The sequence below is a fragment of the Neopelma chrysocephalum genome, unplaced genomic scaffold (genome assembly GCF_003984885.1).
Source record: "Neopelma chrysocephalum unplaced genomic scaffold, ASM398488v2 Primary Assembly neopelma1_25, whole genome shotgun sequence".
Lineage (NCBI taxonomy): Eukaryota > Metazoa > Chordata > Aves > Passeriformes > Pipridae > Neopelma > Neopelma chrysocephalum.
Genome location: NW_020897694.1, coordinates 29816044 through 29843911, shown reverse-complemented (window position 1 = coordinate 29843911; position 27868 = coordinate 29816044). Strand labels below are relative to the sequence as shown.

Sequence of the window (27868 nt, the reverse complement as noted above, 5' to 3'; positions counted from 1 at the left end):
GTAATCATCAGCAGCGAGGAATTAAGCCGCAGTGAATCAGGTGAGCTTCAACAGTGTTCTAGCATTTCTGAATGTAAAAGGTCACCGAAATTGCTAATGCTTAATCCAGCCACATCAGTAAGGAAAGAAAAATGTTTTGAAGGAAAGCACTAAAGTATTCAAAAAAACCCCTGACAAGAATAGTAATATTCATAAAACGAAAATATCTGTTAACTCATTATATAATTCTGTGGCTGAAAATCTTTGATAGAATATGTCCTTTTTTACTAAATGTAGTCTGCGTTTGATTCTGTTATTCATTTGAATTAGTCTTAGCAAGTCTTGGGGTTTTTTTTCCTTGCTTTTAAAATTGATAAAAGAAGATTTATTTGTGAAAAGAAGATGTTGGGATTAATTGTTCCATTTAATTAATCAAATGTTTAAGGTTTGGTATAACCTAATCTGCAAAGAAAATTTTTTTATCTCTTCAGTTTCCTGATGTAAAATACCTCTTGCACTTCTGTTAACAGTAGTCAGATAATGGAGGGTAGTTTCTTATCTATGACATTTATAAAATACTAATTCTGCCCTCTTATTTTATATAAAATTTCATTTACATTTACTTAGTACAGAGTTTATATTCATTTACAATAATAAGTAGAAATAAATAAAACAGGTAAGGAACTTGTTATTCTATCATTTATTCTATAAATTATGTAGAAATGGATCAAACAAGTGAAATGAAAATATTTACTGTTGAACATACTTTTAATTTTTTTGTTTAACTTATAAACAACACACTCAAAGAAAAGTAGAAAGGGGAAAGAGAATTGGAAAGGTAATTGGAAGACAAAGTGATTTCTTAGGTCAAATTTTTGTTGTATATATAAAATGTAAATTGAGAAATGCAGGGTCTTATAATGGCTTGAATTACAGGAGTCTCTCCCTCTTTTTGCTGAGCCCTGTGTGTTTAAGGGACTTGCTGGCTTTTTGTGTTGTCTAGAAGTTGTTAAATGAGTGAAAAAAACTGTAAAAACCTTCCGCCAAACCATCTTCCTTATTTGCAAGGATCAAGGAAGGATTTTGTTTGTTTATTTTTTTGAGAGATGGATTGAAAGAATTTGAAAGACAGTCAGAAGGGTTTGGAGTACTGAGGAGAACCTTGATAGCTGATAGTTCAAGAAAATGCTTCATCAAACAGGGCTGGCAGGCATCTCTTCACTCCTTTGAACCTTCAGTGTTGATAAGGAGGTTTTAAAAATTGTTATTTGTAGGAAAATTTGATTTTCATTTATCTGATTTTTAAGTAGGGGATTTTCAGTATGGGGCACATAATAGTAAATGACTGTGTCTTCATTTGAACAAGGGACTAACATCAAATTCATTAGGATCTGCCTCTCAGCAATTTTGTTCACAAATCCAATGGAAAAAAAAAATCTCTGGAGTCACTTAGAAAACTGTCAGTAGTAGATTGTATGTGTATGTGTGAAACCAGCAGATTATTCATAGGAACTTTGTAATTAATGATCAAATATTTTTAAAGATCTTGTTAGTAGCAATCCAAGTAGAAATGGAGAAAAGGATGGTGTGTCCATATTTCACCAGCAAGGTAGATTGTGACTTTACAGAGCATTAAGATGTTTCAAGTTTTAAGTTTTTTCTTGGATGGAGAAAATGACTGAGTCCTGGAATACTTCACCGAAGGCTGCTTTTGTCAAACAGAGAAGAAACAAGAGAAGGCTGACCTCTCTCTTTGCTTACAGAAAGTTTTATATTTTCTAGGATTACATATTTAGAACACTTTATACAACAGGCCAGGCACCAACATTATGAAGTCACCAAGTGTACATGTATAGTGCCTCCAGACAACAGCAAGAGGTGGACTAAAGTTTTTTTGGAGACCAATTCAGTAACTGAAAACTGACCTTTCCTCTCTCACTCCCTTTCCCTCCTAGGCAATGGCAGAGGGTCTGACGGTTGGAGGCAGAAACCCCCAAACAAATGCTGTTATCTGATAGAAATAACCAGAAAAGATACAATTTTGTCTGGTAATTTACAAACCTAACATACTTCAGTCATTTAGTCACTTGCTTCTTCCATCACGCTCTTATCTCTGTTTTATTATGCTTTATCTTTTTCACAAGTCATTCTGGGTCTAAGTCTGTAACATATTTCCCTGGGTTTAATAAGATAATTCTTTTTCTGCAAATACCTGCATAGGGCATCTTGTGACAATACTTATAAAAAAATTTTTTTTTCCTTAGAAGACCATGCTAAATAGACCCATAAAATTTAAGCTGAAGCCTTCTCATCTACTTGCTGAACATATGTATTTAATCTACAAGACGAGCAGAACCTGGGATGTGAATAGCAAAGCAGAATTTGACCTTCATTTTTTGGTGAGTATGGCCTAGAGGAGAATTTTTTATCTCTGCACTAAAAGCATATAAAAATGTAAACTGGAATTGATGCTATTGATTTGGCTCTGGTATTTGTTTCTTTGCACACCTGCTACAGTATCCATGACTTTTGGGATTGTCAGAGCAGATGCATGTTTTTTACTTAAAGAGGTGAGTGTGGGAGAACTGCAGTGAGCTGTGGTTATTTCCATTATGCTTAGAGGCCTTTGCTATCACTGAGGTTAAACTGAGAGATCCAAGTTAAAGCACTTATCTGTTAAACTTTGCATGACACAAAAAGTATCACTCAACCTGTGAGAAAACCAAAAATTGATTCTAAGAGGGAAAGAAATCCAAAGTTCGAAGCGAATAACCAATGCTAGGACAAGCAGAAAAGTAGATATGCAGCTGGTGGCAGTACAGGTAAGAAAGGGCCTTGAACAGATCTGAGTAAAACAATTTTGAGGAAATAACAGTACCTTTCACCGATAACAATGCAGAAACAAAAGTCTTTGAGGATGGACTGCTTCTGAGATAATGATTGAAGGGAAGGCCTGCCTCAAAGCCGTGAAAGTCCTTTTGTTTTTCAAGCAGTGTGTGATCTTTCAAACCAATGCTCTGATGAGTTGGGAAGGACTGACTGCTGAGATTGACTTTACTGGCCCTTGGTGAACTCCCACTCCGAGGTTCAGCCGTGAATCTTCCTTCACTATCTCAAGGGCATACCTAATTTACACAATCTATCTCCTCCTGTACAACTTCCACTGGAGTCAATCGGAGCTGTGTGCCTGAAGTCAAGGGCAGAATTTGGCTCAGAGAGAGTATAACAGCTTCAGTGCTTTGCCAAATGAAATACATTTAGAGTCTGACATGCACAGTTGGATGCAGTAAGTAAAAAATCAGTTTTACTGGATACAACGCTTCACTGACTAGTGCTACTTCCCTCTTATCATTGTTAAAAGATGTGCTTTATAAGAAAAACGGTGCTAGATCAAACCAGAGACTTATCTTACTCTTCATGGAGTGATACTTTACGTAGCTCCTTAGTTTCCAGTGCTTCATAGCTAAAGACTTTCTGTGTGAGAGGCTGCATTTTTTATTTAGCTCTGCATCAATTATAATAAAAGTTGTGCCAAGCTTAATTGATTTCTTTGTCACCGTTCCTTGAAACACAATTCTTTTAACTCATTCCAAATAATTTTCTCAAATTCAGCAACAGTAGCAACACCGTTGACTGATAAGATCTATACCTCATTTAAAACAGACATTCAGCTTATCTAGTCACTGCTGAACAACAAGTATTTTACTAAGTCCCAGTATCTTAGCTCACCAGTGTCAGGAACATGGCTTCAAACGTGGCTTTTTCTTGTGAGGCTCCTCTCATAAAAAGCTGTTCTGAACTCTTAAATGACTGCCTTGTGCAAGTAGCCTTTTAGTCTTTTCTGTCTTACATATATTACATATAGGTAATTCCTATGGGATCATCTCTTCTTGTAGTTACAAATTTTAATTGAACAAAATTGTACATATGGACCAGAACTCAGCTATTCACAGACTTTTACATTCTACAGGAGTCTTCCATGGGAACCATTAGTTGCGGCTGTTTGTTCCTCCCTAAAAACACAGTGGCTTACTGCTATTTCCCTAAACAAGTATCTGTAGAAAGTACAGTGCTTTTCAATGTTAACTACATATCCCTAAAGTGATCTGATTTGTTTCTGGGTTGGATTTTTTTGAAGGTTTTGCTGTGTTTTGGTTTTCTCTGTGAGACTTCTGCTTCTTTTCCTTAGTGGTTTTTATCTTTGCTTGAAAATTTATAGTTCTGTCCTCTAGTGAGAAAATCCAAATGAGCAAATCCCTTCACTAGAAATTATTTTAACTGAAATCACCAATTCATTCAGCCTCCTTAAAACAGCCAGTCTGCACACCAGTAAGCAATCTGGTCTCTCTGACCCAGTAAAGTTCAAGACTTGATTGTTTCCTTTAAAGCAACAAGGTAAAAAACCTTGTTTTTTAATTATGTGGTAGTTTACAATAGTGCTGTGCAGTGCAACATACAAGGCCAGATTATTTTTCTTTAAAATTATGTCAGGACTTTGTGCAATGTTACCAGGAAGCACTTCTTTTCTAGCTAGATGTTTCAAGGATGGAACTGTCAAAAATTTCAGAGATGCAAAAGAGATAGATATAAAAAATGAAGGTGAAAATGTTTTGGTTAAAACAATGGAAGATATTTGGGATTCTTTTCCCCCTCAACATGTGGATTTTAATAACTGCTGTTTGTTGTTAATTACAGAACATACTGCACCTTCTAAAAAACACATCAGAGGAGAATCAAGTTAATTTGTTATATTCCCCTTTGGGTATGGTTCCCATATACAAAACATTTAGACTAAATCCTGTGACTACTTTTTTTTCATTGATATCTTAGGGAGGCAGGCTGGTGGGAGTGGAGACCAAATCGTGCTCATAAACTAAAATGCCACAGTGTACATGTCTGTGAAGTTAGGTGCCTTGAATAGAACAAAGATGCGTAACTCATATGCATTTCTTTGAACAATTAAATCTTAGTATTTGATGCTGAAAGTCTGCTTTTATGTCAGAAAGTTTGCGGAGCCTGGAGGAAGGAGAGAAGCACCCGTAAGATTAGAACGTTATGTAAGGTAGTGTCTATCACCCAGGAGGATCTTAAAATATTGTATGCAGCATCTGAAATATTTCCATATAAGATTACATTATATGATGAACAACTATTAGTTAGATGGACCACAGCTGGTACTTTACAACCTGTACATGTAATAAAGGGAAAGCTACCTATATGGAACAGAAATCAAAAGCCTGTGTTTGAATAACTAAATAGCACAAAGTTATTGCAATCCAAGAATATTTTAATTAATTGAAATGAATCAAAAAACCTTAAGTAAAATATAATTAATTTTATATAAGTTTAAAGGGTTCTTAATAGGATAAATCTCTTGTGTGAAATATTTAGGTAATGACTATCATAAACGAGACTGCTTTAAAGTGTAATAATGTGTTCTGAAAGAGTACTTTTCTGTGTCATTTAGGAGGAAGATGGCATTGTACTTGATGGTGTATTCATTGTGCCTGACTCAGTTAGCTGTATCTGACTTTGTATGCCAATACTTCCACAGTACCTTCCTGCAACGTCACTGTGGTTGTCCTTAAAATATTTTATAGAGTTTGTTATCTCACTGTTCTTTTTTCTTTTTTTTTTCATTTCTTAACATGCTGAATACATCAGAAACAGGCTGATCTGATGAAAAAAATCTGAGATAAAATCTGATATAGACATCTAAGAGCCTTTTACTTTTGTAAATTTTACGTGTAGCCACCCACAGAATTTTTTTTTTTTGGTGTGGTTTTTTTTGTTTGTTTGTTTGGTTGGTTTCTTTTATTATTTTATTTTATTATTTTTTTAAATTTATTTATTCTTATTTCTATCTTATGACATATTTCCAAAGTTATGACTGTCTGGAATACCAGAATTCCCATTAGTGAGTAAATTTAGGGAGTATCTGCTAAGATTTGATATGTTCATTTTCCAGAGTTATTACTGAACATGTGTGATGTGAAAACATTGAGATCCTCTGCCATTCATTATGGGTACGTACCGTCATTTAAAATGACTTGTTAAAAATACCATAAAGTTCATTATGTTCAATAGTTAGCTAACTATATATGGCTAACTATTCTCATTAATTTTGAAAATGCATGTAATTTATATTGGTATTGAATACACCCTAATGCATGGAAAGGTCTGATTGCACAGTGAAGGAGCAGATTGTCTTTACCTTAAAGGCACTTGCCACCTGAAAATACAAAAGATATGTAAGGTGAGGGCGTATACCAGAAATGAAGGGCTCACCACACAGGAGGAGAGTGGAGATGAGAGAGGTTGAGTCACAGGGGAGGAATGAGCAACAGCCTGTCAGGAAACACCCTGCGAGTTCCAAACATTTTTATTTTGTTTGATAAGGGTTTGGGTAGGTGGAGATCAGTTAAACGGGACAAAGAGAAGGCAGGGAAAGGGAGACAAGGGTATTTCAGGATGTGAAGAAGAGAGGAGGGAGCAGGCATGCGATGAAGACGAGGATAGAGAAAGGGAGAAATGTGGGGGCGAGATGAGTTGCAACAATCAGCAGTGAGAATGGATAATTAAAAATCATGGCTGTCTGTCAGACGTTAAACCTCTTTTACCTTTGCTATGTCAGCTTCATTGACAGACTGGATCCTCCCTGTAGTCTCTTTCTTATTCCAGCCTTCTCCTGTCATTGTTTAACACAGTTGTGCATGAACAGTGCATGCAGACTGAAGCCGTAAAACTATACAGTGCACTTAATTGAAAGATTGAAAAATTACTTTACAGCGACAGACTACATGATGGTTGACACTTAGGGACTGATCTTAGACAACTGTACTCAGTGAGTGTAATTTAATGTTGTAACTTTCACGTATGAAACCAATGATTTTTCCTTTGGCAGAGGGAAATTGTTCTTACACCACATTAACTTTTAGGGCTGGAAAGGGAACTTCTGCCTTTACCCATCCCTCTTAAAGATTGAGATACCTAATAAGATTTCTTACTTATGCTTGAGATTAAAAGGCTGAATGTCAAAAATGGTCTCTGTGTGTGTATATTTCCTTAAGTCAAATGATATATTAAATTTCCTTAATATTGAAATGTTTTGCTTGCGTGCTGAGAATTTTTATTTTTGATTTCAGAAATGATAGTATATAATGGTAAATAAATATTCTGTTGAGAAATCCTAGATCAGCTCCAAGTCTCATCACTGCCACCCTTCCTTTCTCAGGGAAACAAAACACAACTAAGGTCCAATTTTATCTTTCCTCCTTGGTCACCATAACTTCTTTGAATAGAGAAGCTTATTTTTACTGAAAAGCTATGTTAAACCAGAAGAGTTTGAAATGGAGGGGCTCTGTGTTTCCTAATTTCTTCAATAAAATATTATGAAAACAGCAAAGTAGATCCAAACAGCATCTAAATTGTTTGAATAGTGACACATATCATGGCTGAGCTGTATAGGCTGCATGCCTGGTTATTTAAGTTCAGCTACTGGCTGCCAGAATTACACTCATGGGACTCCAGCATCTTCAATCCATAATCTCATTTTCCAGTCAAAATTCAGAAAAAAATCCACCCTAAAAATACAGGAAACCCAAACAAACCATTCTCCGTATGAAGCCAAGTTTTTTTGCAATTCAATAAATTCAGGCCTTCTATCCATAAGCTCAGCACTTGCACTGTCAGCACTTACTCTTTTAGGGGGAATTAGGAAAACAAAACATCAATGGAAAATCAAGCTGATTTCAATATTGTTCAACAAAGCAGGAATCAGCTGACACTGTAGGAACTTCTTATCCCATTTTCTCTGAACAGCAGGGTAGGAGCACTTCTAGTATTAAGATATTTCATTTCTTCTAAAAATTACACTGAAGACTGCAGTTTGATGTAATTTATAAATATTTGAATTTCATAATTGTTTCCATAGAATAGGGAGACAGAACCCACTGACAGACAGAATTCCTTACATATTGAATATTCTTACTACTGAAGTCTCACTTTCAGCATGTAGTGTCAAACTTGCATCTCTTGATCACATATGCTGCATCTCTCACAATGGAATAATTTTTATAATTTATTTTTCAAACAGCTTCTCTCATGGAAGTGCAGCTAATGGCACATTATTTGCAGCCTCTGTTCGGTAACACTTCGTTCAAACTAACACCTCTACCCAGAGCTCATTAAAGCAGCACTTACATACCTTCAACACAAAGGGAATAGTTGTAGGATGAGCACTGGGTGTCTGATCTTCTTTTACACAGATTATCTTTTTTTTTTTGCCTCTGCTCTAGGTACTGCATGAGTGAACTTATTCCTGAAACACTGTAGCAAGAAATCTCTTCTTCTCTCTTATTAAACTGTCAAAAAACATATCTGAGAACCAGATATTTCACTGCAGTGTATTAGGAAATTTAGGAGATCATATAGAAATTCTCACAATAAAAAAGTTCGAATGTTCATCTTCTACCAACTTACAAATTACAGTTTCTTGTAGGCATTACTTTTTCAGCTTTGTAGAAGTAAAACCTTTTCATTAATTAAAAACATGAGTGTTAAAAATGAATACATTTACTGTAAAAATATAATTCTGTATCTGATGTAATGAGATGTGATCATATAGTCAAAAACCCTCCTATCTTTTTTAACACAAAAGTGCTACCTTCGAAGATGTAACTTCGAACATCTCTGATTTGCTTTTACTTTCCTTTTCCATTCATAGCTTTACCACTGAGTCTCAGATAGTGAAGCAGAATCTCATTTATGTGAAATGAACAGGCATCTCATTTGAGGAGTCAGGCAACACTTACCAGACACATTGAGTGAGTCTTTTGGAAAGTCTAGTTGGTGATATCAGGCTTGGATCTCAAATAGTTAGATGCTTACTTTGATTAAGGACTTACTCTACTGCCATTAAATAAATAAATTAATACAGATGTTGATGACATAAATACCTAAATAAATTGAAGTCTTCTCTTTATTTTTTATGGATCTGCATTTTACATGCAGATCTGTGAACTAAGAGTCCTGGTGGGATGAGGCTGGCACAAGGAGGCAGCTATAGAAGGAGATACACCTCCTTTTCAGGTGCAAACAATTAAGTAACTCTGTATTCTCCTGACTGATTATTCTGGCTTCCCTCCTGAGTTAAATAAGCTCCAAGGGAAACAAGCAGGAAACCTAAATGTCCCATCCTCATGTATTTCTCAGTGAAGTGAATTTCTCAGTGAAGTGAATACTTAGATCCATAGGCTTGCCTGACTGCTATGATAGGACTCCTTTCTAACTGAACCAGCAGAAAAACCTAGTCCAGTCTCTAGCTGGGCCTGCATTTGTGAGAGAAATCAACCTCCATCCTGGTGATAGAAAGCATCATGAAAGAGAACAGTGAACAATGCTAAGTCGTTCACAGTCCTACATTTCTGATACACATTATTATTTATGATTTATGTTTGTTAGTGCAGTAGTACCTTGGAGCTCCATCTAAGAATTACCAACAGCTCAAAAATCGCTGTATGGGTTGTCACAGACAGCCATAAGAAAATACAGCTCATACCCTAAGTACCTTCCATTTAAAAAGGATGACAAATACTGAGCAGACAACTGGGACCTGAAGCCAAGAGAGTTATGTGATGCTACACATCACAAATCTGTGGCAGAGTCGTGAATAGACCACTGTTACAGCATGTTGACTTGTATTTAATAATATAATTAATTTTTTTACTGTTTGTGTTAGAGATACAAAGTTATGGCAACAAAAGCACAAAAGCAACTGTTGCAATACCTATTACTTGGATGGTCATGTGTCTCCTAGAATCTACAGTTGTAATTTGGGTTAGATCTAAAACTAGTGGTAGATACTGCACAGATGAGCATTGTAGTGGACACCTTTTTGGCACCTGAAAGGAAATCAGTGAATACCTTTTTGGCACCTAAAAGAACATCAGGTGCCGTTTGGAACCATGAGGTGAATACTTAATCATCACTTAAAAAAATTAGGAGCAAAGAGTAGAGAGTTAATGTCCATTTTCTCCTTGGGAGGATGTATCAAGTGGAAACCCTTAGGGGTCTCTCCTAGATCATGGATCTTTCAACATAGCCATAATTATGTGGACAGAGAGCAACTAACAGAAAAATGGAGCTTGCTAAGAGTCATAAATTATTAAACACAACAAGAAAAAGTAATTTCCTCTCCGTTAGAAGTATCTCTCTGAACTGACTGAACGGGCAATTGAGTAGCAAGTTAAAACCAATATAATAAAGCTGAAAATGGGATAGGGAAGGATGACAGCAATGATTAAAGGTGTGAAATGACTTCAAAACAACAGGTAACTCAATAGACTAGGACTGTTCAGTTTGAGAAAGAAATTGTTTTAGTGGAATATGAATGATTTCTGGAAAAAATAATTTTCACAGAAAATTTGTCTTGGAAAACAATTATTTTCTGCTTATACTTATGCAAGAACTAGGGGGAAACAAATGAACCTGGCAGGGGTTATGTTGAAAATGAACAAAAAGAGAGATTTCCTCCATGGTAGACAAGCTGTGGAACTCTGCACCTGAAGTTATTGTGGATATTGAAAGATTATCTGGGTTCAGAAAAGTGATTAAGCATGTGGAGAAAATTACCCATAGTATTCCACATGAAGTTGTGAACTGTCTCAGGAAGCCTGTCTTTTGCAAGTTTACGGAGGATAAGAAAGTCAATAAGGGAACTGTAACTGTATTCCAGTCCTGTTCTCTAGGTACCTGCTGTTGGCCAGTTGAATGTGATACTGCAAAAGGTGGACTTTTTTTTCCCTGCCCCTTTACAGCTGTTTTTAGGATATTAGAGGTAAAGAAAGAGCACCATTAGGTCTGCCATTATAACTCGTAGCAGGTCACATGCTGAATAAGAGACCATCTAAACCGGCCATACAGTGGTAAAAGCCCCATTTGACCTCAGTAGTAGCACAGTGTTTGAGTGTGCAGCGGTGCTTTGACTGGAAGATGATGGACCTTAGCAGGAAACACTCAGAATCAAACAGGGTCAGACCTCAAAGCATAATTAGGTAGGAAGCTCTTATCAGGTAATCTTTTGCTTTGAACAGATTGAAAAATCTAACTCAGGCAATTTGTCTGCTTTTATCTCACCAAGCAGCAAACTAAGGACAAAGGCAGGATCAGCTCTGCGGTAGAGTTCTACGGAGTTCATTCTTGCATCGTGTGGCTCAGAAAATGAGCTTGGTCTCACTGGAGTCGAGACTGATTTGAGATCATGCTGATTGTCCTGGAGTGGAAGTGTTTCACGAGCAGGTTTTGGAATAGGTAACATAGACCCTTTAGGAAACTTCTGTGGTGTGTAGTCCCCTCGAGAGCAATTGGATTCCCTTCATCTGTCATGTTAACATTGCAGATTTGAAATTAAAATAATAATAAATTAAAAATTCAGGCTTGATTTAAAATTAGAAAGAAAAAAAGAAAGAAAAAGCATTCCACTTCATTAAATGATCTTGCAATATATTTGGTAGCTTTTACAGGAAGTTTACAGGATGAAAAAAGAAAAAAAAGGAAGAAAGGAAAAAAGAAAGGAAGGAAGGAAGGAGGGAAGTAAGGAAGGAAGAAAGAAAAAAAGAAAAAGAAGAAAAGAAAAGAAAAGAAAAGAAAAGAAAAGAAAAGAAAAGAAAAAGATCTAATGAAGTTTATAAGTGTTTTTACAAACTGTTATTCTCCCTCCTCCAAATCTCTAGCATCGCAGGTGAAGCATTGTGTGGCTGGTATCTTGACTTATCATTCGCTTTCAGCCTCTGCAGGGAGTGGCAGACCATCAGCACTGATGTTCAGAGCAAAGCTGTGAAAACAAACCGCAGCAGATTAGTTGGGCTGATGACCAGGTTATTTAGTGCTAACGACTTTGTCTGCCCTTACATCTCAACCAAACAATTACTATTTTCTATTATTTTATTTGTGCAGGCACTTATCAAGAAAAACAGTGTTTGCAAGGGGACATTTTATTAAATAGGGTGATTAATTTAAGAAGTGTTTCTTTGGCTCTAGAATGGCAATATATTCTACTCTTTAATTAAGAAGGCAAACAACACAAAAGACAAATATCAAAATGCTAGTTATCTGAAATACTTGTTTATCTGAAAGAGAAATTAAAGGCAGTTGTAGAAGTGTTGGAGCCTGATTCTGTCATTTTGAACAATTGCTCCTATAGTAATAGCTTGGTTGTTTACTGTAAGGTCACTCAAAAAGTGAGTGTCATTTCGTGAAAAGTAGTATTGTTGTATAGCCTTTAAAATTAAGATATTAAAAAAATGAGGTTGATACTTCAAAGCTGAACATTTTCCCCTCTATTTATTTTTTCTCACCTTCCAGAAATGTTTAAAATGATTTGTCAGCTTGATTTGTCCCCTTTTATAACTTAATATGTTTGTGGTTAGAAGTAATGGCAGTTGAATGAAGAAGTAGAGCAGTCATTTCCAGAGTGAAATCATAGGGAACTAAAGAATTGTTACACAGCTTTTATTAAAGGCACCAGAGATCATGTTCCCTTAAAAGAGAACACTATGCAATGTGATTTGAAAATCACTTTCATTTTTTTGGACATTTTAGAACTACAGCACTTTCTAAAGGGTTGTCATTTGTTCTTAAGAATTGAGATTGAGCATCCACTTTTTATTTAGTGCAGCAGCAGAAAACATTGAGCTTGCCCTGGCTTTGTTGTGAATGAGTAGATGCTGTCAAATTACTAATGCTTCAAGAAATTCTCTGAGTTATTTATTCTGCTTTTGTTGCTTTAAGGCTTATGCTCTTTATATTTTTTTCCCTGGGGTTTCTGTTGAATTGTATACAGACAGTACTTGTTCATAACTATCCATGGAAAACCTTGGCTTATATCATTATTAATTGCTCTCAGGAACAGTGTGATTTGCCATTACCACACACATATATGCTACAATGTTAATATTTGTGACAAGCCTGACCCAAGATTAATTATTTGCATCTTGTCCAAGTCGTTGATTTCAAGCTACCTTGAAGAATGGAGAAGAAAATAAAATCCTATCAAATACTTATCTCAAACTCTGTACAAATGGTAGGTTTGTCTTCTCTGTGCAGAAAAATTGGCATAACAAATTGCAAAAAGATTCACAAGAGATGTGTACCAGCACTAGAGATCCCATTTTATCCTTTTCCCATTTTGAAGAATTAATTTTAATCTTTTGAACAGAGTATGCAAACAGGAAGGAGAGATTTCAACTGGAAGAAAGGCGTTAAAGAAGTGTATTGAAATCCATTCCTAGGCTGCATAAATATCACTGTGGTTAATTCCTTCATTTTTTTTAGACATTCCTCACTCAAGTTATTTTTACTCATCAAATTTACACTTCATACTTTTAAAGAAAGGTTGAATAAAAGACTCTTGCTCAAGGCTATCTTAATGAACCTGAGATACAAAGTCTAATTTTAAAAGGTAGATACTTTGACAGCACTTACAAAGCCAATCCCTTAACACAGTCCTAGCTCAAAGCAAATTCTTCAGGAATAACTTGTTTATTGTTTATGTAAAAACTCACTTCAAACTCTTACTCCTGGGGTGGAGAGCAGCTGAAATAGGAAGAGCATGTATTAGTTTTCTCTCTTTCCAGTGAGATTATCTCAAAGATATTTCTCCCCTTCTCCTTCTTTGCCCTTTTCACATAAAGCAGAACTAAGCACAGCTGTTTGAGAGCAGGAAAGGTGAAACCCCATCTTTATGCAAATCTTTACCTTTTCAGTAAACTAATTCACTTGAATCAATGCTAAACTCATGCAGACACTCTTATTTAGCTTAGAACCATCTGATTTGCAACTGTCTTTACCAGACTGGAACGAGTGTATCTGCATAGCCTCTTAGTCCTCTTTAAGAAAGCAGGTTGTAGTGGTTTGAGCCAGGTTTTCCCCCTGAAACTAGGAAAGTGGTAACCCCCAGGGGGTGGTGACCCTTGGGGCTTGACCCAATCAGTGCTCCTGCAAAATATAAACATATCTCTGGAGACCGGAAAAGAAGCAGTGGTACTTGTTGTTAGAAGAAGAGGTGGCCACGTTGTAGAGGCCACGAGGAGAAGGGGCTCCGGCCCCTTGGGGGCCTCTGCCCCCCCCCAGCCCCGGTTGGGGGGCTGCAGGGACTCAGAACTGAACTAAGTGCCTGTGTCTGAGATGCCGAAGGAGTTTTCTCCACTGCGAGTGGGTGACGGAGCAGCAAGGACAGCAGCGTCTGAAGAGCAGTGGCAAAGAGCCAACTGATAAGGACCAGAAGGAGGAACATAAGCCAGTATGCTGCATGGAAGACACAGAGATGTCTGAGGAGAAAGGAAAGCAGAAAGGCAGCACGTGAAAGAGGACTGAGCCAGCAGCAGGAACAGAGTTCCGGGGTAAGAATTGGATAACCCAAACCCCCAAACTCACTGGAGATTCCTCTGAGAGAGAGGAGGATGATTGGACTCACTTGGAAGAGTCTTGGAGTGCAGTATGCACTACAGAGAGGAGCAAGAAGCTCAGACTGTCCTGAGAGCTAAAGCCAGGACGGCCAAAGGAATGTGTGTGGAGGGGGGGCCCTGGGGCTCCCCCCCCCCCCCCCCCCTCCTTGCTGCAGCTTCAGAGAAGCTGGCAGCCATCTTTGAGTCAGAGCATGGGAGCTCTGCACAGGGGCTTGACTTCCCCTGAGGATACCAGACTGTCACGAAGACCCCCGTGCTTCGTGATATGACCGTGGTGATGCGACCTTGTCTGGGGTTACGTAGTCCACGGAAAGACCCCCGTTTGAGGACGGAGGGCCGAGGAGCTTGGAGACCCCCTCGTGTGTGCTGGCAGAGAGCCAGCAACTACTACTGCTGCCTGGAAGAGAAGAAGAGAGCCTGCTGCCTAGAGAAACCTGCTGCTCAGAGACTGGAAAGGGTCTTTTCTTCTTCTTCTCTCCTGGACTTTTATTTGGAGGGAGAAGAGATTTGGCCCATTGTAAATATTACTGTCATGGTAGAGATAGATATAGAGTTAAGATTGTATGCAGTGTATTATAGTATTTATTTATGTGTATAGTCTTTGTAATATATTCCTTCCCCCATATTGAGTCTCGTGTTTTTGTCTGGAAAACCCATCTCACATGGGGTTGAGATGTGGGAGGGGGGGGGCTAGGAATCAGAATTGGATTTTGGGCCTGCTCAAACCATGACAAGGTTTAAAACCATCAGCAGATCCTGAGCCTTACAACACTCAAAGAGAACCAACATGCTCCATCTTCTTTTCTCTCACACTAAAAATCTGCCAAATGAGTGAGGGAATGTCTGTTATTGCTTGTAGAGTCTGCTGGAGTGGAGTGGTCTCAGTGGACTGTGAAGTCTGTGTCTTTTAAAGGTAAATTTGCTGAATATTAGATTAGAGTCTGAATTTCAGCTTTACCATAAGTAAGTTTCATGAAGTTTCTCTGTCTATATGATTAATTCAGTCTTTTTCAGTGTGATGCTCCAAAGGGCCACGGCAGACCTCGATGATCAGGACAGTATCTACATTCGATACCATACTGATGGAAGCCTATTCAACCTAAGGCGACTGAAGGCCCACACCAAGACCTTAAACCATCTTGTCCGGGAGCTGCTTTATGCTGATGACGCCACCCTTGTTGCCCACACAGAAGCAGCCCTGCAGCATTTCACATCCTGCTTTGCAGATGCTGCTGAGCTCTTTGGGCTGGAAGTCAGTTTAAAGAAGACAGAAGTTCTTCATCAACCTGCACCTCAGGAAGTCCCCCATCATCCCCACATCACCATTGGCCGATCTGAACTCAAATCAGTCCAACAGTTTAATTACCTAGGCAACCTCATCTCCTCGGATGGTAAAATTGACGGGGAGATAGACAACAGGTTAGCAAAGGCATAAAGTGCTTTTGGAAAGCTTCATAAAAGAGTTTAGAGAAAGAAACACCTGAAGAAAAGTACAAAGATCAGTGTTTACAGAGCCATAGTGCTGTCTACTCTCTTATACGGATCTGAATCATGGGTCATCTATTGCCACCACCTGTGTCTCCTAGAACGCTTCCATCAACACTACCTCCGTACAATCCTTAACATCCACTGGTCAGATTATGTGACCAATACATCTGTTCTTGAACAAGCAGCAGTCAGAAGTATTGAGGCCATGTTACTGAGAACATAGCTGCATTGGGCAGGGCACGTCTCAAGGATGAAGGACCACCGCCTCCCTAAGATCCTGCTTTATGGTGAACTTGCCTCCGGCTGCCGCAAGAGAGGAGCCCCAAAGAAAAGATACAAGGACTCCCTGAAACAACATCTCAGCCTTGGCCATATTGATCACCATAACTGGTCTACTCTGGCCTCTAATCGGGAGGCCTGGAGACACACCATTTATAACGCTGCTGATGCTTTTGAGAAAGCACGCAGGATCACTCTTGAGGAGAAAAGACAACGCAGAAAGAATCATGCCTTGCGGAATATACCATCTAAGGAGTCTTTCTGCTGTACCTTTTGCAACCGGACATACCTGTCTCATATTGGCCTTTTTAGCCATCAACGCGCATGCAGCAAACGTGGGTAGAGCCCTTCCCAAACCTTCGTTCGCTAAGCCTAGCCATGATGATGATGACATTACTAGGTGGTTTTAGGAACTCTTTCCTTATCTCCAGCTCTATTGGAGAATGTATCACAAATGCAGTAACTCTTTCAAAGTAAAACACATGCTCTAAATATTCTGGACGATGTCTGGGGCACCAGCACACAGCTAGGTGAAGAAACAGTACCTCCCCCACACGGGGACTTTCCTCTTGCTCTACAGTTGGCCTAAAAAGAGGAATACTGTGAAGATGAAAAAAACATTTCTGTCTGCTAGCTCATTATTTTTGGCTGTGTGGAAGTAAGTTTATTGGGAAACACAGAAGGACACTCAATCTATGGCTCACCCAGCCCAGCCAGCCATGCCTCCTGGCTCTTCACGGGCAGTTGATGCCATCTTTTCAGGAGCCTAATGGTGTCTCCTCCAACATTTTAGACTGAGATTTTTATGATGTAAATTCACAGCCTGCTTTGTTCCTCTACATTAAGGCAGAGTCTTCAGGAGGTTTTCATATTAGAGCACTAGGACTTTAATGACTTCTTTGTTTTTGAGGAACCGTTTTCTTCCTCTGGTGCTCAGACTGATTGTCTCACTAAGGGAGGGACTGTGTGACTGCTCATGCTCTATCATAAGACAAGAGATTTGGTTTTCTAGATGAGTATGTTCTTTATTTCTGCTCAAGGGGCAGTCTTACATGTCAGCTGTCCAAATAACCTCTCTTGTATAAAACATGAGAGAATTATCAAATCCCTCTGCCACACTGCCCTGGAAGTGGCAACTTTTAAGTTATGAAGATAAGGAGAGGGGTTGAGTTTCTGCCCATGTATTATGAGAAGCATAATAGATGTGTAACATCTGATTATTCAGTGCCAAGATCCCACCAAAACTTGTATGGAACTTTTCCACCTCTTCAAGTGACTTTACACATGAGCAGTCTCTTCCAGTGTTGAAGCCTTTCTGCCATCTGTGTCAATTAGGTCTCTTATATTTACACCAAAGATCGACCGAGACAACTGTGTGCACATGCCAACTCAACGTTCTATCTCTTCTGGAAACACCTGTGGTTTGTCCAAACTCAGGGGAAAATGTGTGAATTGTACTGATTTGGGTGGGGCAGTTGCTAAGCTGTTTTTTCAGTCCTGGAAGAAGAAGTTGGAGCAAGGTATCAAGAACATAGACTGGCATGGAGTAAGGACATCCATGTAAGTTAAGTAGAGGGCATCTAAAAGAGAGATTGAGCAAATATTGCTGTCAGATGCTATCAGAGAGGATTGGAAAAAAAAACTGAGCATATATCCTGATTGCAGTCATTGTACAGTCTTACAGGTGGCAAATTTATATGTGTGAGAAATAAAGATTCGATTTTATTACAAGCAAATGAATTAAAGAAATCACTAACGTAGGAGTTTTTCTTTACTAACCTATAAGGCGTATTGCGGAGTTGTAAAATGCCGGATTCAGCCTGGAACTGGTGTCAGGGAAACATGCAAATGGGAATAGGGAACTGTAAAATGAATATTGGTAAGGAAACCCCTTATACCATATGACTGGTCCTGGAAGCTGCCATGCTGCTGGACACTCCACCTCCCAGCACACAGCCAACCAGGAAGAGGGGAACGCCTCTTCTATGACGTAAACAGGGTTGAACCTTAAGAGTGTTTAAAAAGTGGGACTTTTGAATTGGAGGGAGTGTTCCTGGGAATCCTGCGTGCCTAGGACACCCAACACGTGTTGTAATTAATTTTTCCTTTTTGTTTTATTCCTTTTGTTTTGCAAACTTTTGCCGTCTTTCTAAATTTAATAAAATGAGATTTTTCTGACATGTGACTGAGGAATCATCAGAGCATTGTGAGATATATCCCAGGAAACAAATGTGGATAAACACAATAAAGACCTCAGATCATTCTGAAGGAAACCCAAAATAAAATAGAACAGGCAAGACTTCCTGAATGCCTCAACATTTGTAAAGGGCCTTTAAGTGCTTCTTCAGGGTTATGGCAATGTTAGGAGCCTTGCTTGCAGAGGACTAGGGTTGTTCTCCTGTTAGTTCCTGTCTGGAAAATTGTCATGCATTAAACCCAGGAAGACATTTTGCAAGTAAGGTAGTGAACATATGCCTTTCTGAGGCAGAGCTGTGTCTTGGTGAGTAAAAATGTGTGTATGTGCACGTTTATGTCAAGTTGGCTGGAGTCATTATGGCTCTGTGATGCCTATCTCTAAACACCTCTTCTGGATTGTGTCAAACACTAATGAAAAAAGATAAAATAGTCTGTCTGAGAAACACATGTGAGACTGCTCACAGATTTGGCTGAAGTTTGCTGATGGTTATTGGGATGTGTGTAGGAAAAAGAAGAGTACAATAGAAAGAGCAAAGGTGTTTGTGGGAATTGTCATTCAAACCAGATTCCACATTGACATAGGAGATATGTGCCTCTGCTGTAATGAGGAAATTAAGCCAATAAGGAACGCATTCTCTCAGAAGGCTACAACACAAGCTTGTTTAGAATTGCCATTAAATTGTGGTACACTTCACAAAGAAATAGATGTGAACATTTCAGAAAGCAGTCATCAAGCACCTTGTTGTTTGCCAAGAAAAATAGGCAATTATGAACATTATGTCCAACTATGCATCATATCGACTCCAGTCAAAACCATTTAAATCCAGTCAAGCATTGCTTTCACACATAAAACCCTACCCAATGCTTGATTATACCTCAGCATACCAGGTATGCAGCCTAGGATGCTGGCCAATAAAAATATTCCATTGTCTAGGAATTTTAATCCATGCATCTATATTTATAAATGTCATAAATTTGATTGCAAAAGATTGTAATTATCAAACCCTTGCTGTTTTCACTTTTCTGTCCAAATTTGTTAAAAAGCCTTTGAAATCAAAAGCAAACAAATAAACAAAGTTTGATGAAAAGGGGCACTGTCAAGCTTTTAAGTGGAAAAACTGGACATAGAAAATAACTTAGCTTTTCTACAGTCCTTTACCCCTCCCCAGGTGATCTTGCCTCTCAGCAAAGTAAAATTATTACATGGAGAAAATGGTTTAGACTGCACATACCCAGACTGAGAAAAAATTGCTTCAATATAGATATATTAAAAACAAACAAACAAACAAAAAGGCTTTCAGGCACTTTTGTGGTCTCACAGAAACAATGAATTCTATTCCTCCTACTGCTCTGCTGAGGTAACTAATTAGCTTTTCCCCCCTCCCTTATAAAAGCCCTTTATATTGGAGACTTATTCTAAAAATGTGTCACTAGCTGGTATGCAAGCACCAGGTCGTCTCAGCAAGTGTCAGTAGCACTGGGAGTCTTAGCACAGTAGAGCAACCTGTGCTTTAACATTATGTCAATTTAACCTGCTGTGAGCATGCTATTGAATTTACAGCTCTGACAGACTAATTGAAGGAGGGCTCTCCATACTTACAGGAACTAGAACTGAGTCACTATTAGTAAACCCAGGAATTTTCTGCTTCCTAAAACAGCTGCTCAGGGGTTCAGCCTTCTGGGTCTATGCTGCTCAGCCATCCACTGGATGAGTATTTCCTTTCACCTTCTCCATCCCAATTTGCGCTTTTTTCCCTAGCACAGCTTTCAGTGGGAGACACTTGCCTGATTTCATTATAAACATGATGGCTAAAATATCACTGTCAAAAATCTTCCCAAGAACAATGTTGCTGTCAAACACTCCAGACAAACTGTGTGGTTAAACGCTTAACTCTTATGTACAATGATCACAGCTTAACTGAGAGCAAGATTTTATCACTACTGGTATTAAAAATGGCACGTACAATCCTAAACAGGAAAATGGAGGGATCAAGTAGATTTGGTCTGTCACTTCATGACTAGACATTCCAGGAATCTTTGAAAGACCTTTAGCCAGTGAAAAGACATGTACAGTAGCTGACAAAAAGTACTTTTTCAGATACTATCAAAGGTGAATCTGCACAGAGGGAGTTGATTTCATTTCATTGCAGCCAGTTTTGGAATGTACCTGCCAGAAACAGGAATGTTTCCTTCATTTAGCCTGATTTATCATTACAAGAACTAACAGAGCTCCTTCATAAACTACTGGAGCTCAGCTCTGGCACAGGTCCAGCAAAGTTATACAACTTACTTAACACCACAAAGAATATAATGCCTCTATTTACCCCTCAAATAATGCCCACCATTTTTCACGGCATTGTACCAAAATTCATGAATGAATTCTGACAACATGTAGGGACAAAAGGTATTTCTTTTTTCCAGCAGAATAAAGAGAATAGAAACTATATTTTGAAAGCCAACCATGACCCCAAAAGTTCAGTAGGTACCTAAGATACTGTATAGACCCTAAGCTGAATTTCTTGAAAGGAGTGGTAGGCACCTAAATACCTTTGCAATGTGCTGTCAATAGACAGCTGGGTTCTTAGGCAAAGATTTAGGCATGAGCCACTCCCTCTTCACACCCGCCTGTTGAATGACTTACACCTCTACCTAATTTAGTTGAGCACTATTCTTTCCTCCCCTTAGGGCCCAAGAGAATTTCCCTTGTTATTTGCCCTGTGTAGGAGCTCCACCTTCAAACATCTGTGGTCTAGCCATTTTCTGTAAGACTCTTTCGCTGTGGGTGCAGGGTAAATTGGTATCAAATTGGAACCTGGGTTAAACAGGTACCGTTGGCCACCTTTCACATGCTTTTTGTATATCGCGTGTGTGCACGCAAGGGGAATGTTAGTGTTATGCAAATGGTTATAATGTAATCCAATGCGTCAGTACTCCATGACTTTCTTGCGTTTAGCCTTGGTTTGCCCTCCATGCTTGACTCTGGCAACCTCACTATTTTTCTTCTTACCTTTATGCAGTAGCTGAGAATTTGCACTCAGAAAGATATCAAGGTACCTAAAAATTAAAGTTGTCTAAGTGCTTTTGATTTTAGCAGGAATTAGAAAACTAATTAAGAAAAGGATATTTGACTATGTTTGTAGATCTGAGTGTTGACAAATGGTTAACAGCCATCTCAGTTTGTGAGAAAAATAAAAGATTTATGAGTGGTTTTTTGAGCAATGTGATAAACTGCTACGAATGATGTGAGAATCCTACTATTAGTGCACAAGCATTAATCTGATTTCACTTTTCAGTGTTGAACTCTATTCATAAATACATTAAATGATCAGCAAACCAAACTCTGAATATTATATTAGTTCAAAGCACAAACTAGGCACAACATAAAAAAATGAACCTTGAGTGGTTTTTACTTGAACTTTGCATGTAACCATATTAAGATGCTGAATATTTCAAAGGCTGAAAGTATTTATAGCTTTTGACTTTTAACCATATTATATCCTTTGCCTTATTTCTTGTCCTCAGCAAATGTCAAGTGGGTGTTGTGTGGAACTGAGAGAGACCAATCTTGAGAGAACATCCGCCTTCAATAAGTGGAACTCCAGATTACACAAAGCTGCAGGCATAAAAGCAGCTACAAAAGAAAGTTCACTCTGAAAATGAAACAATTTTCTCTAGAAAAATGAACATGAAAGTTAAAGTAAGGACTTAACTGAAATAGTCATACTTTTAGAGAGTGTACTTTTTATCTAGCAGTATTTGCTACCAAATTAAATCTGTGATGCAGGTTTTAGTTTTAAAACTTTCTATTTCCTTTTCCTGGAGTTGACATATTTATACAAAAAAGCCAGTTGATATTCACTCTGCTTCTGAGAATTATGATCTACCTAGTAAGCTTGAATTTCTCTGTAAATTCAAGTCATTCTTTTAAGAAGAGCATATAAATGCTCTGGGCAGGATGTTTTTTCAGAAATGTAATTCAAGTCCAAGTGGCTGGGGTATCTGACTTATCTCATTATAGAAGAGACCAGAACCAGGGCTTGCTTTGTAATGTGTGTACAGAGTGCAGAGTGCAGGTGATGACTTGAGCTCTGAAAGTTTGTATTCTAAAACTCACACCCACACATTCTGAAAGCTCAGCCAGGTTTATCAAAAGGTTAGCTAAAGTTGTGAACCTTTCAGGTAAACCTATGGTTAGTTTTGAGTGAATATTGACTGATTTATAGTTACATGTATCTAACATGCTGAGGTTCAGCTTTTTTTCTTACTGTGTGACACTTGGAGTTATTTTGGTTTATTTAAGCCTAGAGTTCAAACTGAGTTTCATGAGAGACAACCCCCTAGAAACTAAACCCAAGGACACTGATAAAAATCTGAGGATGGAAATTGCTGAGTTGCAGGCAGGTCTGGATGTGGCAAAGCCTCCTTTTCAGCCTCTTTGCAATCCTGTAGTCTGCAATGAGAATACAACTGAGCTGTACTTAGGGCAGTTTTGACAGAGCGGAATGATTGAATTTTGGGAAGAGAAGGGCAGAAGAAGCAAACAAATACAGTTTTTTAAGATGAGACGCAAAATAGCTGTATATGCTCTACGTCATATAGTGAGATAAAGTTTCTTCCTAATTTCCCATGGCACAGTTCTATAGGAAAACTCAGGACACAGTACATCATCGGATCCAGGAAACGGAAACAATACGTTTAGGATATTCTTATGTCCTACTAAGCTTGGCTACAACAGCAAACAAAGCACAGGTGTGTAACTATAATGTGCAGCAGGCCCTGGCCAAGTGGCATCACTTGACAGTTTGTCTCCTCTCTTGGTGTAACTCCAAGTGGAGTGGCATGCTTGCTTTGGGCCTGGCTAGGGTATGAGAAGGTAGGTAGAGGGTCTATGTGGCCACACAGATGCTCTGAGAGATGCTGCACTGTGCTGGTTTTGCTTGCTTTGAACCCCTCACATAAACCTGTGTGTCTTCTGTGAAAGCTAAAGCAGGGCCTCTGTGAGTTATCTCTCCTACACAGCCAGCAGGAAGGCTGAACCTTCACCAGAGGCCAGCACAAAGCACCTTGGGTTCTGCTGCACAGGAAGGGGAGGGAGAACAGCATCCCTCTTTCCCTTCCCCCGTTCCTGGCCCCTGCTCCCCCACCTTCCCCCCACCACCACCCCCGAGACAAATGTATCTGGGCCTCCTGGAAAGTAAGAAATGCTCCCAGTTTTTGTAGCTTGACATAGTTTGGTTTTTATTGGCTTCTGCTCTGAATTGCCCTCTGGAGGAATCTGGCAGTGTCCCATGATAATATGCAGATCCCAGGGGAACCTGTGTTTCTACCTAAGTATACAAGTAACATGAGAGCCGGTCTCACTATCCTCCATTGCTTAGTCTGTTACATAGCTTTGCATAATTTTGTTGCACTACTTAAGTAGATTACACAGATAATAATAACTTTGAAGTCAGGTGTGACAACTTTCAGACTAAATTCCAACTTCATGTCCTGTACTCTGATCAGTCTATAAAAGGCAGAAGTGAATATATACACAATATGGAGTCTATTGTTTCCTGTCATCTGGAGTACGATTTTTATTGTTCTAGGTGATTACTTTTTATGTCTAGCTTGAAATAGAGTTCTTATAATTGTATTGTTTACTTCTCTGGAGAAACCAGTTTGTTTTCCTATTCTCTTTTGAAATTTAATTCATTCCTTCATGAACAGTTAGGAGCTGAATAGAAAAGGTCTGCTTAGGGGCCAGATTCTTCTGACTGTATAAATATAAAGGTTCCCACAGTCTAAATATGATGCTTCTGCTTCCCTACAGCAGCATCAAAACGTAAAGATAAGAAGCAGCCAGCACATAGAGAAAATAATTACTAATTATTAAATAACTACTACTACTAAATCAAGTACTTTATAAGAAAAATAAGCTGACCCTATGACAATCTCTTCTTGGTAACTGTTAGTACAGATAAAGGACAGAGATGGGGCTAAATATTTTATTAAGAGAGTTATAAAAACAGCTAGCAGATAGTTAAATGATGACATTATCTTTCACGGGATGAACAAATGTCAGGTGTATAATGGAATGAAAACCAGCTATGTTTCAACCAGGGTTTAAATATTTGGAAATGAACACCTTCAGTATTTTCTTAATGTGCTTTGTTAATTAAGTCAGTGGGATGTGTGCTCCCAAGTCCCTCAGGCGTTACTGAAAGTGTGTCCCCCTAAGTCAGGCTGACAAAAATTATTTCTGTGATTCAAAAGGCATACTAAATCTTACCCCATGATTTAAGAACTCTGTTAGTTATTTAAAGCTACAAAACTAAATAACAGTATATGCCCCAGCTCTCTACACCATTCTTCTTTCTGTCCATCTCAAATGTCTGTTAAAACAAGGAGGTCTACAGGTCTACCTCAAAGGCACCATGTCTGAGATACTTAGCCCAAAGGCATGGAGTGACAGCAGGGTGGGTGGCACAGGGTGTTGTGGGAGATGCAGGGGTGTGTGGTGAGGCTGAGATGGGGCAGGCTTTCCACTTTTGGGCTGAAGGCTGAGGAAGTGCTAAATAGGGCACTGTAAAGGACTGTGGGTTGAATGTGGTACATGATGGCACCAGGAGAGGCATAATGAGGGCGAACCTTAACAGTGTGGAGATAGTTTAAAGTATGGGCATAGGTGAGTTTTACCAGCTGGAGAGGTTTTCACTGGGTGTTAACAGACGTAGCTCAGACCTTTCAAAGAAGTCCTATGCAAATAGGAAGCTTCTGACTGCAATGGAAGGATCATTGAGCATAAGTAGATGTTTGCTATTCTTGCAAAACTGTGTACTGAAAACTCAGTGCTGTTTCTGACGCATGGGCTGGATGGTGAGTCCATACAGGACTCTGAGGGCACAGGTAATGTCAAGTCCCATTTAAAAATCCCTGAGCTCTTGAATATGGCAATTTGGTTGCATTTTTCATTCTGTGATTCTGTATCACATTCTATTTGGTCAAGTCAAAATATTTGGATGGACTGTGATCTCTGTCACAGAAACTAATAGAGTGACTAACAGCTCTAAGATTGTCAGACAGTGTGAATTTGAGATAGAATAATCATGGCTAGGCTTCGCGCACGAAGATTTGGGTATAGAATAATAGAAACACAGAAAAAAAAATAGCTGATTATGACATGAGGTGCTATAATCATGGCTCCTTTTTTTCTTTATTGCAGCAGCCATCCTCACCCTTGCCTGGAAGATCTGAGAAAGGAGGTGGAGAGAAAAGTGTCCACTCTTTGGTCTCTGCACTGGGTTGAGATGTGGGAGGGGGACTAAGAATCAGGAATTAGATTTTGGGACTTCAAACCATGACAGTGACAATCATTGTAGGTGGGGGACCACTATATCAACTAATAGAAGTGCCTGAAAATGTTCCCAGGCTCTGCTGCTGGACCAGAAAACAAAACATGTTCCTGCTAATAAATTCCATCATTCGCTGTAACTAGATGGCTGTGTGAAAAAGTGCCTGTTGGAAATGATCCTGGGAATATTTGTACTCCCAAGCTGGTTTGGGATTTTTTTGTATGAGTGCTGGATGGCATGTGTGCCAAAAGTGTGCCAGGAAATAGTTTGACAATTTAGGGATTGCCTAGATTAGGAAAAAGGCCCAATAAGAACAGATCCATGGCAGAAAACATCTGGTGCATCCACACTGACATTCAAAGCCTTTGTATTTCAGAGAGTTTTACTGTTTCCTAACTCTAGCCCACTCCCGCAGACAGAATGTCCATTAGCAGTCAAAGTGCATTAGATGCCCTCTGAGACTGCTCCTCCAGGTTTATTTTTATCTGAAAGGAATTCATTTTGCACATTCCAAACACGATGTGAACCAAAGTGCAGGAAGTGGGAACTACTGGGAGATTTACTTCAGTAGTGCATCCTGATCTGAACTATAATGCTACCTCACATACACTCGGAGGCAACTGCGTCCCACTGTTTGAGAACATTCCCAATCACAGTTTAATTTACCAGTTCATCCAGTTCAATTGCACATAAAAATTGTGTGAGGCTTTGGCATGTTAAGTGGAAATTGGATTTAAAATTTTATTGCTAAAATTGAGTAAATCTCTGCTGAATGTTTGAACTGTCATTCTTAGAGTGCCTAGAATAAATTTGAGAAAGTTTGCAAGTGGATGCAAAAGCACAACTGTTATATATAGACTGTGTTCATGAAGTGTTTTAAATGTGTCTCGCTAGTGTATCTGAGAAAAGAGGAGGGAGAGAGAGGGAGAGTGTCTGAATGTTAAAGGGAAAGAGAAAGGCCTAAAGAGTATTTTTTCTTCTTATAGATTAGAAAAATCTTCACAGTAAATTTACAGCCAAAATTTCCAGTCCTGACTAAAGCAAGTGATGTTTGGCGTGCTGTATCTGCAGGTCGTGAGCTTTAATTACATCACATTATCTTTCACTGTAAGATCTGGACTGCAGTTGCCTTTAGGTTGGAATCCAAACTGATAAAGAGCTTTTTATCACTACACAGTACATCAGACATAGTTTGTAAGGAACAGATAGTCATCTGCTCTACCAACCTGCCTATTCTAGTTGAAGTTGCCTCCAGGGAATAGATACCAGAAACTTCACATTTAGATCACTTAAAAAGAAAGATTCCTGGCAAATAGGATGGCATAAGTGGTATTTAGAGAAAAGCTGTGTAATATAGTACCTAAATAATTTTATAGTCCTACTGCTATTTTAGTATGCTGGTAGGATATCTGAACCACTTGCTCTTGACTTGTACCTTGTTAGTAATGATGTTATGCATAATGCAGCAAAGGAATTCTTCATTCCTGAGCAGGGGAACAGAAGTGAACAGAAGTGCCTTTTACAACTCATCTCTTATGGATCAAAGGAAACGTCAAGCTTGCCTTATCATGTAAGCGAGTTTAGCGTCCTTGAGCTTTGCTGTTACAGTTACACATGCTTAGCCCATAGTTTTTGCTATGTTTGCATTAACTGAAATTGTACGTTTATGGATTGCACAGACTTGATTTCTGCTGGTGGATGTTCAGTGTGTCTATTAAAATTACATATTTTCAGAACTTACTGTGAAATATATGCAGAAATTATTAAAAAATATGAAGATATTTATTTTGGGCTAAAATAATCTAAAACAACCCCAAACCCAATTAATTTCAAAAATAGTCTGTGAGGGGAAAGATTAGAGGAAAAGAAAACCCCAATAACTGGAAAATTTTTCTTTTTGTGTACACATATTACCATTTTATTTTAGTAGTGTTTGTGTTTTCTGTATTTGTAAAACATAACTTAAAAACAGTATAGATGTAAGGGCTGGAAGCTGGGAAATGAAACCTTACTGTGGTCATACTGTTAAAATGAATGAGGTATTTTGTTGCTAACTACACATGTTTCTGTCTGATGTGTTTTATAGCTTCATTGTATATTGTGTATTTGAAGTACAAATCATATAAG

General features: G+C 38.6%; 1 long non-coding RNA gene across 1 annotated transcript; it reads left to right on the top strand.

Moving 5' to 3' along the window:
- Positions 1-869: 869 nt before the first annotated feature.
- Positions 870-27550, top strand: LOC113963535. Its single transcript, XR_003532851.1, has 6 exons — positions 870-2027; positions 2244-2378; positions 5948-6005; positions 21930-22104; positions 25612-25690; positions 25754-27550. It is a non-coding gene; the product is annotated as an uncharacterized LOC113963535 (long non-coding RNA).
- The last annotated feature ends 318 nt before the right edge of the window (positions 27551-27868 follow it).